General features: G+C 41.0%; 1 pseudogene; it reads left to right on the top strand.

Moving 5' to 3' along the window:
* The first annotated feature begins 854 nt into the window (after nt 1-854).
* LOC138071907 (melanoma-associated antigen B5-like) lies at nt 855-1831 on the top strand (annotated as a pseudogene).
* Nucleotides 1832-16578: the final 14747 nt, after the last annotated feature.

Genomic DNA, 16578 nt, shown 5'->3' with positions numbered 1-16578 from the left:
ATAAGGGTGGTGTCATCTGCATATCTGAGGTTATTGATGTTTCTCCCAGCTATCTTGATTCCAGCTTGTATTTCATCCCCCGTGGGATTTCATATAAGTTAAATAAGCAGAGTCACAATAGATCACAAAAAATCTAGGCCCCACGTTTTTCATTCAGAACTTGCAGGCTCAGGGCAGGACTGTCAGGCTGAGGCTGACAATCCACATCAAATCTGAGAGAGAAGAGTATGAGGTTAGTATGACGTTGCAGCCACCATTCAGCAGAGCGGAAGCATACCAGGTACCTCCTGGCGACCAGGTGAGCATCCTTAATGAGAATTGAGGACCCGAGCAGCCCCTGAAGGAGAGGGTTCCACATAGCTCTCAGTTGGGTATCCTCCGACAGAGAGAAGGGCTAAGGAACACCTTCACTTCCTCCCCTGGGGTCTCAGGGAAGTGCTGACTTTGGTTTTAGGTGTCATCTTCAAAGCATCAGAAAAGAGGAGGCTCTAGACCTGCCAACAATTGACTATATGACTATGATGACCCTGACTATACACTGAGAATACCCTCAAACCCAGATCAGAGGCTCCCTACTGGCAGCCCCTGCTGTCACCCTTGAATACCCCTAGCAGGGTTGGCAGGCTGCATTCTAAGGCTCTAATATCCTCCACAGTTTTCTCAGGGGACAGGCTGATCAAAACAGAAGCCTTGAGAGGTCCTCGACCAGTGCCCCAAGGACCCTGCAATGGTGGCCTTGGTTAAAGCCAAGGTGGCATCTCCCTGCTCAGGTGCTTACAGCATCTTATTCTCCTTCCTCCAGGTGTCCGTGACTTCTGAGCTCCTGTCTATACTCCTTCCTGCTGTCCCTGACCATGCCTCGAAGTAAGAAGAGTAAGGCCCGTGGTGGTGATAAATGCCCCCAAGCCCAAGGCAAGACCCAGAGTTGTGGGGGTGCTCAGGCCATAGCAGCAGCAGAAGAGGAGTCCACTACCTCCTCTCTTCAGTGTGAGGATACTACCCAGAGTCTGCCTGGTGCTGAGTCATGTAGCACTTCGCAGGAGCCTCAAAGAATACCAACCATCACCGGTGCTGCAGTCTTTTCTTACACTAGATCTAGTGAAGCATTCGATGGCCAATATAAGTATAGGCCACTTGCCTATGAGGTCCCACCCTTCACTGAGACCCCAGGAACTGACTGTTTAACCAGGAAAGCTAGCTTGTTGGAGCAGTTCCTTCTGTACAAGTATGAAATGAAGCAGCTCATGATGAAGGAAGACATGCTGAAGATTATCCACCAAAGCCACCATGACCGATTTGCCGAGATTCTCAAGAGAGCCTCTGAGCGCATTGAGCTAGTCTTTGCGGTAGAGCTGAAGGAAGTTGACTCAGTTGTTCCCTGCTATAATCTGGTCAGCAAATTGAAACTCCCCAACAATGGGAGGGTGCGTGGCGGAAGGGGTTTACCCAAGACTGGTCTCCTGATGAATCTCCTGGGTATGATCTTCCTGAAGGGCAACTGTGCCGCTGAGGAAGACATCTGGAAATACCTGGGTACGATGCGAGTGTATCCTGGAAGAAAGCACCTTATCTATGGAGAGCCCAGAAAGCTCATCACCAAAGATTTAGTGAGGCTGAAGTATCTGGAGTACCGCCAGGTTGCCAACAGTGATCCTCCACGTTATGAGTTTCTCTGGGGCCCAAAAGCACATCTTGAAACCAGCAAGATGAAAGTCCTGGAATTTTTGGCAAAGGTCAATGATGCTGTTCCCAGTGACTTCCCCACTTATTATGAAGAAGCTTTGCGAGATGAAGAAGAGAAAGCCCAAGGCATGCATGCAGCCAGGCCTGACACTACTGTCAAAGTCAGTACACCTCCCAGGGACACGCTCAATATTATCATCCCACCCGTAAGGAAGTATGTGAAGTTTTTACCCCCAGACAGGAAAATATAACATCACAATAGGGATTATATTCTTGGAAATGTGAAAGAATCCCATAGTAAAATATTTAGGATAATGGAATAGAAAACAAGTAAAACATGGTCAATGTTAGTTTTCTTGTTCCTCTTAGTCTTTGGCTTTGTTAAAGTAATTGATCTGTAGTCTGAGTTCCTTAGCATCTTCAAGAAAGTAAGAGAAATAAAGTGTTATTAGAGTAGACCTTGTGTTTATTGGCTCTTTTATTCATCAAACGTTGAGAATCTGCTCTTGGGAAGGCTCAACGCTAGTACTGGGGATGCTAATGTAAAGAAAACCCAGCCTCTACTCACAGAATTTTAGAGCTTATGAGTTACACTCATATGAGTAAGATACTGAAATATTCTCTATGACTTATACGTAAAGTAAAAAGAATGGTTGAAGTGGAGGGTATTCCTTATGATGGCCCTGCCTGCCTGGCTGCTCAATCACTTGTCATGTATGACCCCATGGATGATAGCCCACCATGCCCCTCTGGTACATGGAATTTTCCCAGAAAGAATACCAGAGTGGGTTGCAATGCCCTCCTCCTGGCGATCTTCCCGACCCAGGGATTGAACCCACGTCTCCTGTGCCTCCTGCATTGCAGGAGGATTCTTTGCCACTGGGTGATGGCAGTTAAGTGTAAATTTCCTGTGTAAGGCAGTTTGGGACTTTAGGAAACTATGAGTCCTCAGTGGAATGTAATTGTCATTTCTGTTGTGTGGTGGGCTAGCTGAGGTCCTGAAGTGGTGAGTAGAGGCCAAACCTTCCAACAGTTGATAGAAAAAGCCCTATATTAGTCTGCTCAAGCTGCTGTAACAATACCATAGATAGGGTGGCTTAAACAACAGACATTTAGTTTTCACAGTTACAGAAGTTGGGAAGTCCACAATCAATGTGCCAGTGGATTCTGTTCCTGGTGAGAGCTCTCTTTCTGGCTACCTTCTCTGTCCTCATATGATGGAGAGAGAGAATTCTGGTCTCTCTTGCTCTTCTTCTAAGATGCCTAGTTGCATCATAGGTGCCCCATCCTCATGACCTCATCTAAACCTAATTATCTTCCTAAACTTCCACCTTCACATACAATTACATGGACACGGTGGGAAGGAGGAAGGGGTTAGGGCTTCAACACATGTATTTTGCCAGGGACACAAACATCTAGTCTATAATGGAAAACTGCTGCCACAAATTATTTTGGGATTGTGGATAAACTATAGAAAAATCTCCACCAGGGGCAGGAGAGGAAGGTGTCCTTTGCTCTCGTTCTAGTGCAGATGAACACAGTGTGCAGACTAGGTGTTCCACGCACATAATTTCCAGGGAGTTTCTGAAAAATAATGGAGATGTTCCCCTTAGGTGAGATGCCAAGAAACCACTGTGCTGGTACTGTTTGCCCCAAACTGGGACAGCCAGGGTCTGATCCATTATAAAGGCATTTTAACTAGGTTATCTTAAGTGGAGTTTGGCAAACTCATGAGGGATAGCTTTTTTACAAGAGTGTAATAAATGTAAACAGAGCTGGTTTGGATGCAAGGACACCTGGAAGGAATGGTACGGTAATCTCCTAGATAGATGACATCTAGGAGCTTGAGCTGTACCCAGCTAGGCACAACAACTCCATACCAAAATTAAGTGATAGATGCTCAAATGGGTAAAGTTAGTTTTGCCAGCTAGAGAGACTTTTTGGTTGATTCAGTATTCTTTCTCTAAGGATATTACATATTTGAAATTTCCTGAATTAAACATTCCAAGGGAGGTAAATGCTATCATCTGAGATGAAAATAATATAAATTACTGCTATTCTTTAAATATTGGGTGATATTTGCTGGTCCTCTTGCCATGTGATTTATATATGGTACATACATTTCAACCATCTTACAAGATAGGGCTTAGCAAACTCAGCAGATGAAGAACTCACAGTTTTCTCAAGTTCACAAGACTGGTTATAAGCAGAGTTGGGAACAGACTCCTGGTCTCAATTTGTCTACAGGCCATACTGTTTCATTCCTCCCAGCCTGGGGCAGACCTGTCTCTTAATTCACTTTTCTTTGCACTGTGTATCTCAATAAAAAGGCCCTTGAAGTTAAAGTGCTAAAAGCAAGTCTACTGAAGGGGAGAGTGAATATGAGAATAGATCAGTATGTGGGAACTGTCCCTGGGTTTCATTTGCCTAGGATCCTACCGAGAGCTAGCTCTGTCCAGAAACTAGTATTTTGTTCAGCTCCAGTTCTTTCCACCATTACAGCATCCTCTCCTCTCCTGACCCCAGACTTCCCCAGTGTGTCCTCCTTCCAGCTCTGGAACCTGACCTCCTGCTGACCAGTTCTCTGCAGCCTCTTGTGAGGGCTACACTCTGCTCTCAGTGGAGTTGACAGTCCATATCTTCTGCTGTCCCCCCCTGCCTTAGAGCATCTCAACTCCCTGGATATCACTTCCTTTACCATGGATGTGTACCATCTTTATTTTCCTATTTATGTGGTAATTTGGAGATCTCTTTTTCTCTAAATGTTTCTCTGTATCACTGTCTCTCTTTTCATTATTTTTCAAAAATTGTCTCTTTTAGTAGATGGTTTAAATAGCTTCTGAGTACATGTATGAATCATTTGTTTATATATTTATTGCTGTGTATCAAGTTTGCAAGTAGGAAATTTACATTTTGTGAATCAAAGTGGGACATTTTCATTCTTTTTTATTTTTTTTTACTTTACAATACTGTACTGGTTTTGCCATACATTGACATGAATCCACCACTGGTGTACATGAGTTCCCAATCCTGAAACCCCCTCCCACCACCCTCTTCATATCATCTCTCTGGGTCATCCCAGTGCACCAGCCCCAAGCATCCTGTATCCTGTATCGAACCTAGACTAGTGATTCATTTCTTACACGATAGTATACATGTTTCAATGCCATTCTCCCAAATCATCCCACCCTCTCCCTTTTCCATACCATTTCTGTCCTTTATCAAGCCCATCTTTGCATGAAATATTCCCTTGGTATCTCTAATTTTCTTGAAGAGATCTCTAGTCTTTCCCATGCTGTTGTTTTCCTCTATTTCTTTGCATTGGATCGCTGAAGAAGGCTTTCTTATCTCTTCTTGCTATTCTTTGGAACTCTGCATTCAGATACTTATCTTTCCTTGTCTCCTTTGCTTTTCGCCTCTCTTCTTTTCACAGCTATTTGTAAGGCCTCCCCAGACAGCCATTTTGCTTTTTTGCATTTCTTTTCCATGGGGATGGTCTTGATCCCTGTCTCCTGTACAATGTCACGAACCTCGTTCCATAGTTCATCCGGCACTCTATCTATCAGATCTAGCCCCTTAAATCTATTTCTCACTTCCACTGTATAATCATAAGGGATTTGATTTAGGTCATACCTGAATGGTCTAGCGGTTTTCACTACTTTCTTCAATTTGAGTCTGAATTTGGTTAATAGGAGTTCATGATCTGAGCCACAGTCAGCTCCCGGTCTTGTTTTTGTTGACTGTAAAGAGGTTCTCCATCTTTGGCTGCAAAGAATATAATCAATCTGATTTCGGTGTTGACCATCTGGTGATGTCCATGTGTAGAGTCTTCTCTTGTGTTGTTGGAAGAGGGTGTTTGCTATGACCAGTGCATTTTCTTGGCAAAACACTATTAGTCTTTGCCCTGCTTCATTCTGCCTTCCAAGGCCAAATCTGCCTGTTACTCCAGGTGTTACATGACTTCCTACTTTTGGATTCCAGTCCCGTATAATGAAAAGGACATCTTTTTGGGGGTGTTAGTTCTAAAAGGTCTTGTAGGTCTTCACAGAACCGTTCAACATCAGTTTCTTCAGGGTTACTGGTTGGGAAATAGACTTGGATAACTGTGATATTGAATGGTTTGCCTTGGAGACGAACAGAGATCATTCTGTCGTTTTTGAGATTGCATCCAAGTACTGCAGTTTGGACTCTTTTGTTGACCATGATGGCTACTCCATTTCTTCTAAGGGATTCCTGCCCACAGTAGTAGATATAATGGTCATCTGAGTTAAATTCACCCATTCCAGTCCAGTTTAGTTCTCTGATTCCTAGAATGTCGACCTTCACCCTTGCCATCTCTTGTTTGACCACTTCCAATTTGCCTTGATTCATGGACCTGACATTCCAGGTTCCTATGCAATATTGCTCTTTACAGCATCGGATCTTGCTTCTATGAACAGTATGAAAAGGCAAAATGATAGGATACCAAAAGAGGAACTCCCTCACCACATCTTGAACATATTATCTGCAGAGATCTCTGGTGATAGCTCTATTCTGGGAACAGATCCACAATCTAAACGATTTTAGGCAGTTAGGAGGAAGGTCAAAGTCTCTTCCTTAATCTTTTGTGCCTTGATTGTTTTAAGCTAAAAGTATTTTGCATAATAAACAGACATTTTACAATGGCAAGTTTTGCTTCCCTACAAGTAGCAAGGCAGAGAATAGATCCATGGAAAGTACAAAAATGAAAACAAGGAGGGATGAACTGAAACAGGTGTTTTTAAATAAATGACAATAAATATTCACTCTGTTATTGATGGAAAATTAATCAATCAGTCTGAGAAAGAGGGAAATTCTGTTCAAGCCAAAGTTGAGGATTATAACCCAGGAAGAACATCCCAGAAAGCTCTGAGAACTATGCCACTCATTAGAAGTCAAGGCACAGTTATACTGTATACATTTTTTAGAGACAGAGGACTCTACATTAAATGATGTATTAATGATGATTTACACAATGTAGATCTAAGTGTCATTGTGGCCATTACAAGTTCAAGAAGGAATATTATCTTTTAAGGAATTGTCTCGTTACTGCTAGAAGAATGTTGCTCTTTATGGTCACATAGATATTTCTGCCTATTGTGGAGGTTCGGTCAACCCATAATGCAAGTACACAACATATAACGGTGAGGAGTTGTTGTTTAGTCGCTAAGTTGTGTCCGACCCTTGAGACCCCATAGACTGTAGCCTGCCAAGCTCCTCTGCCCATGGGATTTCCCATGTGAGAATACTGGAGTGGGTTGCCATTTATTTCTCCAGGGAATCCTCCCAACACAGAGACTGAACCCATGTCTCCTGCATTGGCAGGTGGATTCTTTACCACAGAGCCACCAGGGAAGCCCAACGATGGTGAGAGAGGAGGCCAAAGGGCAGAGAAATTTTTTTATGTTTAAATTTTTCTTGTTTTGCCATAAAAAAATGCATTTTATTTTACACTACAAATTCCCAGTGCCCTTGAAGGCAGAAAAAAAATAATAGAAGAACTGGAGCAAAGGTAAATTCATAGCATGGAGCAACCTAAATGCCCATCAATGGATGATAGGATAAGCAAATTGTGAGAGATATATATTATTTAGCCATAAAAAAGGACATCTTGCCATTTGTGACAACGTGGGTGAAACTTACAGGCATTGTACTAAGTGAAGTAAGCCATACAGGGGAAGACAAATAGCATAGGATCACACTTGTATGTAGAATCTAAAAAATAAACCCAAACTGATAGAGTCAGAGAACAGGTTGGTGGTTGCCAGAGGTAGGGGTTAGGGCATAGGGAAAATGAGTGAAAGTGGTCAAAAGGTATAAGCTTCCTGTTATAAAATAAGTCATGGGTATGTGATAGTATACAGAAAAGTGACTACAGTTAATAATGCTCTGATTAATGGCTCAGTCATGTCTGACTCTTTGTGACCCCATGGACTGTAGCCCACCAGGCTCCTGTGTCCATGGGGATTCTTCAAGCAAGAATACTGGAGTAGGTTGCCATGCTCTCCTCCAGGGGATCTTCCCAACCCAGGGATCAAACCCAGGTCTTCTGCATTGCAAGCAGATTGTTAACCATTGGAGCCACCAGGGAAGCCCAGAGTTAATACTACTGTATTGTATATTTGAAAGTTGCAAAGAGAGCACATTTTTAAAATTCTTAGCACAAGAAAAGAAAAATCATGTAATGATGGATTTTAACTATACTTATTGAGATTCCACCATATATACAAATATTGAATCATTATGTTATGGAATTAAAACTAATGATATATGTTAATTATATCACTTTTTAAAAGAGATACAATCTGATGTAGCCAATTAAATATTTGAAATAAAGATGGAAGGAATTCCCTGGTGGTCCAGTGGTTAGGACTCCACGCTTTCACTGTCAAGGGCCTGGGTTCAATCCTTGGTCAGGGAACTAAGATCCCACAGGCTGTTTGGCATGGCCAAAAAAGAAAAAAAATAATAATATTTATAAACAACCAGGTCCTACTGTAAAGCACAGGGAACTATATCCAATCTCCTGGGATAAACCATAATAGACAAGAATATTTAAAAAAAGAAAATATAGATGTGTTAACAAAGAAAAGAAAGAAAGATGGAGGGAAATACTCCATGCATCAATCAAAAAAAATGACTTAGAAAAAAATGCACCTTTTCTTTTTTTTACAAAATAATGATACCTTGCTAGAATGTACACACTGAATCTAGAAGAAAATGGGAAAAACTTTACACCTAACCCATTTGACAATGATTGGCACTTAATTAAGACTTTCTACCATTCTGCAATGATAATAGGATGGCATGAAACAACATTATGTAGGTGAAGTTTGCTAAAGTCACAAAACCTGTGACAGAGCCAGAAGTCAAACCAAAGATTCTATGTGCTTTCCTCTTACCAACTCTACCTTAGTATCCTCCTTTTCAGGCTATATAATAATGTAGGAAAATATCTCTACAAATATATATTCAGGTCCATATGTATATAAAAGCAACAGATATGTACATGTGTGCGTGCTCATGCTCAGCCACTTCAGTCATGTCCAGCTCTTTACAGTCCCATGGACTGTAGCCCGCCATGCTCCTCTGTCCATGGGATTTTTCAGGCAAGCATGCTGGAGTGGGTTGCCATTTCCTACTCCAGGGGGTCTACCCGACCTAGGGATTGAACCCACATCTCTTGCGTTTTCTGCATTGGCAGGCAGATTCTTTACCACTGTGCTACCTGGGTGAGCCCCCAAAACAAATGAACATTCATAAATAGTCAATTTTGCTCTGAATATCAGAAATCTTCGATTTTTGTCTTGATTTGACACTAACTCAAATTGGACAAGTTACTAAAAAATCCAAACAAAAAGCTTCATATTTGAGAATCATTAACTGAGAATCTGTTAACCACTCCTCTGTCAACAATATTATGCCTTAGATATTGGTTTAATTATGCACAGAATGAAGTGTGCATCCTGGCTGATACATGAAATGCCTTCTAAGTGATAATATACTCTGAATAGTAATGCTGAAAACTGAATCATCTGAAACTGTGATCTGGCATAAGATTACTGTCTAATGTCCACTTTCTTAGTAATAAAATGTTGGCCACTGCAGTGAAAAAATGGAGAAGCAAACATTTTAAAAGTTTAGTAATACTGAGAAGAGACTGTGAAGAAGAAATAATGTCATACTTTGCTGATTGGAGAGTACGTTTCTGAAACTGCTTTGGAGAGCAATTACTAGAATATTTGAAAATAAAAAAAAGTGCTTATTTTATGAGTGTTTACACTAGAGATTTGTCCCATAGGAGATAAGTACAAAAAGGTTTTATTCGTTTATTTGCATTGATATTTGTAGTAATTACAAATGGGATAAAAGCTAAATGTCTATCAAGTGGATATTGACAAAAACCACAGGATACCAAGAAATATTCTTCAATAATTATATGTTTGTGATTAACATAGGTGTATGGGTTTGTCAATATAATGAAGGTAGATTGTTAAGTAATAAAAAAAAAAATGCAAAATGGTACACACAAGTTATATTTTAAAACACCATGTGATTTATGGTAAAGACAAAACTAAATCCATGGGAGGGATCTGGCTGATTTATAGCTATCTGAGGGAGGGAAGGGGCTTTGAAGTGATGTTCAAGGAAGATTTTATCTATATTGCTGAATTTTTTTTTTTTTTTTGGCTACACCACAAGACATGTGGGATCTCAGTTCCCTGACTAAGGATCAAACTCGTGTTCCCTGTATTGGAAGCACTGAGCCTTAACCACTGGACCCCCAAGGAAGCCCTTAACGCTGTTTTTAGTGCGTATATATATATATATATATATATATAAAATTATTGGAATTTGATTAAATTTAACTAAAATAATGCGGATTTTTTTTTCCATTTATATAGTGCTGTGATCTGAATGCTTGTGTTTCTCCTAATTTTGTGTTGAAATCCTAATACCCAATGGACAGCTACTAGGAGGTGTGGTCTTTAGGAGGTGATGAGGTCATAAGGGCTCTGAATGAGATTGAGGTCCTTATAAAAGAGAGCCAAGAGAGGTACCTTGCCCCTTCCATGTCATGAGGACATAACAGGTAGTCTGTAATCTAGAAAAGGGTCCTCACCCAACTGTGCTGGCACCCAGATCTCAGACTTCATAGCCTTTGTCAGCCAGCTAGTGCATGCTCAGTCAGGCCCAACTCTATGCACTCCCATGGACTGTAGGCCACCAGGCTCCTCTGTCCATGGAATTTTCCAAGCAAGAATATTGGAGTGGGTTGCCATTCCCTACTCCAGGGGGTCTTCCTGACCCAGGGATCAAACCCGAGTATCTTGCATCTCCTGCATTGGCAGGTGGATTCTTTACCAACTGTGCCAAATTCATAGCCTCTAGAATGGTGAAAAATAAGTTTGCTGTTTATAAGCCACCCAGTCTGTGGTATTTCTTAATAGCAGTCTGAATGGACTAAGATATATAGCCACTGAATTTCATATAACACAATCCTAAGTATGCTTTAAATATAATATGATGGCCTGTATGAAGAAAGGTATGAAACTTATATTGGGGATCATGCAACAAAACACAAACAAAAGGAAGAGATAAACTCTTTTCTTGAAATTTAAATTTTAAATTATTTATATGATTTCACTTATTCTCAAATTAAAATTAATGTCCTGTTCTGGTTTGGAGTGATGCAAATGAACATCTCAATAAGAGATGAGATTTCTTTCAAGAAATAAACAGATGAAATACTAAAGTATGTTCAGTAAAAGAAGAATGAATGGTGGCTTATTCTGCCACATTTCAAAACAAAAAAGTAAGTACTTGAGTATAACGAAAGAAAAAGTCTAGATATATGCCTGAATTAATAGGGATGTGGACCATTTTAACAACGGACTTTCAAATGAATCGGGAGGGATCATTTTAAAATGGTCATCAAGAAAGTAAATGCACATTTGAGGAAAAAAATAAATTTAGGACAGCATCTCACACCTTACAAAAAAGTGTACTTCCGTGTACACCTTAAACTTTTAAAAAGAAAATGTAAAAGCCTTAAAGAAAGACTAGAACTTAGTGTAAGTGAATATTTATCTACTCCTTGGGTTAAGAGTATGTTTCTAAAATTTTAAAATAGATATAAAAACATAAAGGGAAAATTAATAAATTTGTCTAGTTAATGAATAACAGCTTCATATTCAAAAATATATGTAAAAGATAAGTGAGCTCCAGAAATATATCTAGCATATTTGGTAGTCAAAGAATGAAATCTTTGATATATGTAAAGATTTTTCAAAGAGGAAATGCACAAGAAAATGCCATATTTTAAAGAGTAGATAAACGATAGTTCAGAGGAACACTCTTAGACCCTGAAAATCTGGCAGCAGAATTATTATGCATGGATACCTGGTAAGGGACCAACCTTGCTGCTTCTCTTTGCTGATGATATACTCCTCTGAGTAACTTTTAAGAAAAAAGAATGCATTCATTTTTTGTTTGCATTCATTTGAACAGAAGTGTATTGATCATTGGTTAATTGCTTCTGGTACGGTGATGTAAGCTTCTAGTATAGAAGAGCAGTAGTATAGAAGTTATTCAGCTGTTTGCTTAAAAAGAACATATCAGTATGAAAAGTGTCCCTGGCAGATGTGTATCTTACTAGGAAACACAGGGGCCAAGGAAATTAACCAAGATGCTCGCCATTTCACCTTAACCCTGCTCTAGTAGTCATCTCACTTCTATAAATTTCCCTTTCTTAGCTGAATAACAGCTGACCTTATAGAGGGTGCCTTGTTTCCTCTGGCCAGTGTGCAAACCATCTGAAATTCTGTAGTTCAAGGGATGGTTTTTTTTAGCCTGGATGCTGCAGTATTATATTTAGATTTTAGAAAGGAGTGTGCAGAACTGAAGAAGGAAACAGGGAGCCTTGGGTGGGCAAGGGAGAAAGTTGTTGTTCAGTTGCTCAGTCGTGTCCAACTCTTTATGACCCCATGGACTGCAGCACACCAGGCTTCCCTGTTCTTCACCATCTCCCAGAGTTTGCACGAACTCATGTCCATTGAGTCGATGATGTTATCCAACCATCTTATCCTCGGTTGCCCCTTCTCCTCCTGCCTTCCATCTTTCCCAGCATCCGGGTCTTTTCTAGTGAGTCGGCTCTTCACATCAGGTGGCCAAAGTATTGGAGTTTCAGCTTCAGCATCAGCCCTTCCAGTGAATATTCAAGGTTGATTTCCATTAGGATTGACTGGTTTGATCTCCTTGCAGTCCAAGGGACTATCAAGAGTCTTCTCCAGCACCACAATTTGAAGGCATCTGTTCTTCGGCTCTCAACCTTTTTTGTGTCCAGCTCTCACATCTGACCATGACTGTTGGAAAAGCCATAGCTTTGACTATACGAACCTTTGTTGGCAAAGTAATGTCTGCTTTTTAAAACGTTGTCTAGGTTGGTCATAGCTTTTCTTCCAAGGAGTAAGCATCTTTTAATTTCATGGCTGCAGTCACCACCCACAGTGATTTTGGAGCCCGAGAAAATAAAGTCTGTCACTGTTTCTATTGTTTCTCTATTTGCCGTGAAGTGATGGGACTGGATGCCACGATCTTCATGTTTTGAACACTGAGTTTTAAGCCAGCTTTTTCACTCTCCTCTTTCACCAACAAGAGGCTCTTCAGTTCCTCTTTGCTTTCTGCTATTAGGGTGGTGTCATCTGCATATCTGAGGCTTTTGATATTTCTCCCAATAATCTTGATTCCAGTTTGTGCTTCATCCAGCCTGGCATTTCCCATGATGTACTCTGCATGTAAGTTAAATAAGCAGGGTGACAATATACAGCCTAGATGTACTCCTTGCCCAATTTGGAAAGTAGGGCTCCAAACTCAAGATGTTTAGGCTGATAAAGGAGGTTTATTTGGTAAGGCCATTGTGTCAGTAAGTTTGTCTTCCGATGTTTAGGCTGATAAAGGAGGTTTATTTGGTAAGGATATTGTGTCAGTAAGTTTGTCTTCCCCTATGTACAACTGGTTAGGCCTTGTGGACAATTATGGACAAATTGAGGCAAAGTCAAAGGGGTCCAGAATGCAGTTTCTAGATACCTCCTACACTGCTGTTAGCCGAAGCTGTGTGGATGATACAACAGCTGCCAAACTTTAGCAGGCACAAATCACCTGGAGGGTTTGTTAGAACATGGAGGCCAGGAATTTGCATTTATACCAAGTTTCCAAGTGTAATTAATGCTGCTGGTACTAAAACTATCAAAGGGATCTAGAATCCCCCAAAAGGGATTTGAAACTGCCAAGGTTCAGCTTACATCTCAGATATACCTAACGGCTACATGTTATCACTGTGTGAGCATGCGAAGTCACTTCAGCTGTGTCCCATAGGGTCTGGACTGTAGTCCACAGGCTCCTCTGTCCATGGGAGTCTCCAGGCAAGAATACTGGAGTGGGTTGCCATAACCTCCTCCAGGGGATCTTCCCAACCCAGGGATCAAACCCACATCTCTTACATCTGCTTCATTGGCAGGCAGGTTCTTTACCACTAACGCCACCTGGGAAGCCCATCTTACCAGTTGGATAATGCTAGACTGATCATCAATACATTTTGTGAGGGAGAAACAAAACTTTTCTGTACCCAGTTCTTCTGGCTGGTCTAGAATTAAATTGATATGAGACAGATTAATAGAAGAAAATCGAACAAAATTTAATAGCATGGATACATGGGAGAGACCCAGGAGATCTGAGTAACTCACGGAATTAGCCAAAACCCACACCTTAAACATCATCTTCAGTTAACAACAAAAGAGGATGTTGGAGGTAGTGGATTGGGACTTCAAAGGGGAGGAAGGCAATTGACATGGAGGTGGAAAAGCAAGTGTTTTGTACACAAATGTTTGCTGGGCTGAGAGACCATGGGACACAGAGTAGACTCTTATCTCTAGGTGCTGCCTAAAATCTCCCCCACCACAGCTTTCCCATATTTGCAGATAGCTCTGGTGATAGCTCTATTTCAGGACTAGGCCCTCTACCTAAATTGTTTTAGGAGATTAAAGGAATGTAGAAAAGAAAGACTTCCTAAGACTTTTGATTCTTAAAAATTGAATAATCCTCATGACAGACAGACACATTTTGGGGAGGCAATGTTTTCCCCTACACTTTCTAGGTAGATAAGTTTGAGGTTTTGAAACCCAGCAAGGCCTTGTGGGGCTCGTGGGCATGGAAGCCTTTCTTTCCCATTTTCTTGCTTCTATGAAACAGACTCCAGCCCCTATGACCTACCCTGAGTTCCAAAGGGTGGGTTCAAGCTGTTGTTAATCAAGGGAGGAGCAGCCAAGAAGCCACCCAAGGGAAGATTAAAGGGACTAGAGAAACTCATCAAGGTTACCTGAGACCAGATTAAAGGAGTACAAGCCATGCACACACCTGAATCTTCTGAAACTCCATCCTTAAACTATTGCTATAAAACTGCCCATCACATCCTCCTGGGTTGGAACTCATAGTTGTTGAGGGCAGGAGCCAGCTCTGGCCCCCTTTGCCTGGCAAAGCAATAAAGCTATTCCTTTCTACCTCCTTTCTACCAATATGCTACCGGAGATCAGTGGAGGAAAAACTTCAGAAAGAATGAAGAGATGGAGCCAAAGCAAAAACAACACCCATTTGTGGATGTGACTGGTGATGGAGGCAAGGTCTGACGCTGTAAAGAGCAATATTATATAGGAACCTGGAATGTTAGGTCCATGAATCAAGGCAAATTGGATGTGGTCAAACATGAGATGGCAAGAGTGTACGTTGACATTTTAAGAATTAATGAACTAAAATGGACTGGAATAGGTGAATGTAACTCAGATGACCATTATATCCACTACTGTGGGCAGGAATCCCTTAGAAGAAATGGAGTTACCATCATAGTCAACAAAAGAGTCTGAAATGGGATACTTGGATGCAATCTCAAAAACAACAGAATGATCTGATTCTTTCCAAAGCAAACCATTCAATACCACAGTAATCCAAGTCTATGCCCCGACCAGTAATGGTGAAGAAGCTGAAGCTGAATGGTTCTATGAAGACCAACAAGACCTTCTAGAACTAACACCCCCAAAAGATGGCCTTTTCATTATAGTGGACTGGAATGCAAAAGTAAGAAGTCAAGAAACACCTGGAGTAACAGGCAAATTTGGCTTTGGTGTATAGAATGAAGCAGGGCAAAGGCTACTAGAGTTTTGCCAAGAGAATGCACTGGTGATAGCAAACACCCTCTTCAAACAACACAAGAGAAGACTCTTCACATGGGCATCACCAGATGGTCAATATTGAAATCAGATTGATTATATTCTTTGCAGCCAAAGGTGAAAAACCTCTATACCATCAGCAAAAAGAAGGCCGGGAGCTGACTATGGCTCACATCATGAATTCCTTATTGACAAATTCAGATGTAAATTGAAGTAAGTAGGGGAAAACACTAGGCCATTCAGGTATGGCCTAAATAAAATCCCTGACAATTATACAGTGGAAGTGAGAAATAGATTTAAGGGACTAGATCTGATAGAGTGTCTGATGAACTATGGACGGAGGTTCATGACATTGTACAGGAGACAGGGATAAAAAACATCCCCAGAAAAAGACATGCAAAAAAGCAAAATGACTCTCTGAGGAGGCCTTACCAACAGTTGGGAAAAGAAGAGAAGCGAAAGGCAAAGGAGAAAAGTGAAGATATACCCATTTGAATGCAGAGTTCCAAACAATAGCAAGGAGAGATAACAAAGCTTTCCTCAGTAATCAGTGCAAAGAAATAGAGGAAAACAATAGAATAGGAAAGACTAGAGATCTCTTCAAGAAAATTAGAGATACCAAGGGAACATTTCATGCAAAGATGGGCTCAATACAGGATGGAAATGGTATGGCCCTAACAGAAGCAGAAGATATTAAGAAGAGGTGGCAAGAATACACAGAAGAACTGTACAAAAAAGATCTTCACGACCCAGATAATCATGATGGTGTGATCACACACCTAGAGCCAGATATCCTGGAGTGTGAAGTCAAGTGGGCCTTAGGAAGCAGCACTATGAACAAAGCTAGTGGAGGTGAAGGGATTCCAGTTGAACTATTTCAAATCCTAAAAGATGATGCTGTGAAAGTGCTGTACTCAATAAGCCAGCAAATTTGGAAAACTCAGCAGCAGCCACAGGACTGGAAAAGGTCAGTTTTCATTCCAATCCCTAAGAAAGACAATGCCAAAGAATGTTCAAACTACCACACGGTTGAGCTCATCTCACACGCTAGTAAAGTAATGCTCAAAATTCTCCAAGCCAGGCTTCAACAATACGTGAACCATGAACTTCCAGATGTTCAAGCTGGTTTTAGACAAGGCAGAGGAACCACAGATCA

The sequence above is a fragment of the Capricornis sumatraensis genome, chromosome X (genome assembly GCF_032405125.1).
Source record: "Capricornis sumatraensis isolate serow.1 chromosome X, serow.2, whole genome shotgun sequence".
NCBI classification, from domain to species: Eukaryota; Metazoa; Chordata; class Mammalia; order Artiodactyla; family Bovidae; genus Capricornis; species Capricornis sumatraensis.
Note: the sequence above shows the minus strand (reverse complement) of the source record. Positions and strands in the feature narration are given on the sequence as shown.